This window comes from Anneissia japonica, unplaced genomic scaffold (genome assembly GCF_011630105.1).
Source record: "Anneissia japonica isolate Jap-2015-1 unplaced genomic scaffold, ASM1163010v1 scaffold16662_len1167910_cov178, whole genome shotgun sequence".
Taxonomy (NCBI): Eukaryota; Metazoa; Echinodermata; class Crinoidea; order Comatulida; family Comatulidae; genus Anneissia; species Anneissia japonica.
Genome location: NW_022732216.1, coordinates 1,119,593 through 1,122,782, shown reverse-complemented (window position 1 = coordinate 1,122,782; position 3,190 = coordinate 1,119,593).

The following is a 3,190-nucleotide window of genomic DNA, read 5'->3' as shown; positions in this document are numbered from 1 at the left end:
TGACAAGGCAGTTTGCAGGCAAAACGAGAACATTGACAAGAAAAGCAGACGCAATGAAAGATTCCACAGTGTAGCATATAAGTTGTTGCACCGAGTCGTTTGACATCATCTAGTGTTTTACGTCTGCCTCATTGCATTCTGAACATCAATGAAAATCGGTAGGCCTATGCATTTATGTGAGCTACACCATCAACTAACAAATTATGAACGCAAATTTATAATTTGCAGAGTGTGGCGTCTGGGCTATCGAAGGAAGTGACAAAAATTTAAATCGTTTGTTATAATTGTAATTGATGGGTAAACACGACAACCAAAGATGAGTTATTAAAATTTGAGGTTGTAATAACACTTAAATTTTAGCCTGACGATTGTAAATTAAGCCCCAGTTTCTAATAGTGCAATAATATCTGATTGTGTATATCTAATATACTTACAATTATGTCGTGACAACTTACACGGAGGAGTGACAAGACATAATGATGCAATGACAACACAATCAATACAATCGCCCAACAGTTTGAAAGTATAAATGAAAACCAAATCCAAATATACTTTCTACTTTTAATGATATAAATGGAATTTTATATTAGGCCTATTAATTATTGATATTCTGAGATTTCATAGGACGATTTTTTTTTATTCCTTTTAGTTGAGGTCTACATGGGCGAAGACCATGGGGACGGGTGAACACGTCCCCCCACATATTTTTAAGGGGGGATTGGTTCCCCCACTTTTCGGCGGTAATGTGATTTCATAAATCAAAAAGATGCCTGAAATTGTTTAAATGAACTGCATAAATGACCCAGGTTTTAACGAAGAGAGCCCTGTACAGCCAGAATACATCTTATAGCAAGATACTGGTATCTCTGCCCACAAATATCAAAAATTACCTATACACGACTCAAGTGTGCGTGCCTTTATTATAATTTGATAAGTATGAGAAAAAACGTGTAAAGATAAGATTGGCTTTCGGCACATGAAGTAGGTAAAGTAAAATACTTCAAAGACAATTACATTTTATTTTCTATGGTGCCTCATCATCAATAGTGTTCTGCCGGTGGGCAGGTCCCTCATAGTTGTATTCCAGTACTCTCGGTCTTCTGCATCCCTCGTCAACTCGTTGTAACTCTTTCAATTCCGTATATCTCTTTTTCCTTTGTTCGATTGAAATTGCTACATTTACTGTACCTGTATTTCACCAACTCTTTCTAAAACATCCTTGTTCCTAACCCTGTCCATCCACTTGATGTTAGCCATTCTTCTCCACAACCACATCTCACATGCATCTATCCCTTTTCTGTCAGCCTTTCTGAAGGATCCATGTCTCTGCTCCATATAGCAATACTATCTCCAGACTAAGGACCGAACCAATCTCTTTTTCAATTGAAGACAAAGACCACCAGTAAATAGTGATTTATTCTTTTCAAACGCTGTCTTCGCCATGCCTATTCATGCTCTAATCTCCTTCTCATGTGCCTCATAGATATTAATTAGATCTCTGTGATTGGCGAAAATCCCTGATAAAAGATCATGAGAAATTTATTAACACTTCATGTTGACTATGCGATGCGGTGATGCGATGATGATTATTTTTTTTCATTCCGGCCAACTAACGGTTGTACTGTCACACTTTGTAATAATCGTCGCACTTTGAAATACCATGGACCTATTAATTAATAGCACATTTATTGTGCTATTACTGCCATCTCTGAATATATAATTATGTAATATTTCATCATTTCAAAAAGCAATTAGTACCTCAATATCTCAACAGCATAATATTGTATTTTTTTTTATTATTTACATTATTTATTTACACTAGCGATTACTATTCCAGCACCATCAGGCAGATTTCCACATACCTGTACATCAACACATTTACTTGGGCAATTCCTTTTCGTAAGCTTTTTTTCTTAGATTTTAAGGTACTGGTTTTTTAAAATTTTGTACAGTATCTGCATGTACATTTACAATATTATTATTACGTCCATTGGTGACTCTGTAAAGCTTTCAGTGCACCTCCAATTTACTCTTTGGTGTAAACACTTGTAGGCCTTTAATTCTTTGTTTTTTTTTCTGAAAATAAATATAAAATTACTGTATTAAAATAATTAAAAAAAAAGGTAGGAAATACAAATAATTTAACTACTGCATGGTATTTTTTGTATTGGATTCAACAGAAATTCAACTATAAAATTAAGTTACGACCCCATCACACGATTGCACCTAGGCATACATTTATCTGCCTTTAAATTAGGACACAAAACAAATACAGTACATATATAAATATGGCTACCTGCAGTATTTATTAATCTAGGTTTGTGAAAATAAATTTCCAGGCATCAATTAAACTGGTCAATAAAAAACATAACATACACAAAAGTAGGTATGAAAACTGAAGTTAATCAAACAAATACCAAAATTATTAATACTACAGGTAAATGTCTTAGCCCAGTAGGCAAAATTAAAAAAAATACGGGGTACCTTTTATTAACAGACGGTACGGAACCCGTCTGTTTCTCTGAACTATATGGAACGCCGTTACTGCCTTTGGTGGCTCTTTTCCGTTCGGCGCATTTGCTATTCGGCCCTTTTAACATTACGTTCGGTGCTTTTACATTACGTTCGGTGCTTTTACATTACGTTCGGTGCTTTTTACATTACGTTCGGTGCTTTTTACATTACGTTTGGTGCTTTTTACATTACGTTCGGTGCTTTTTCATTACGCTCGGTGCTTTTTACATTACGTTCGGTGCTTTTTACATTACGTTCGGTGCTTTTATTAACATTACATTCGGTTCTTTGAAACATTACGTTCGGTGCTTTTATCATTACGTTCGGTGCTTTTGCCACACTTACGGATCATTTGGTGCTTTTTAGTTTTACCTTTCGGCCCTTTCATCATTACGTACGGTTCTTTTATCATTCGGTGCTTTCATGACCTTTGACTTCGGGTCAAGTGGAAAAAAATCAACGGCTGTGGGAACGAGCCTAGTGAAACTTGCGCGCTCCTTCTCTCTTTCTTCTCTTTCATTTTTTTTTCTTTTCTTCTTTCAACTGTTACGCTATATCATATTGTATATATGTTTTGAAACACAGGTGGGCACGCATTCTTCATATAATATATACATACATATATATATATATATATATATATACATATATATACATATATATATATATTATATTT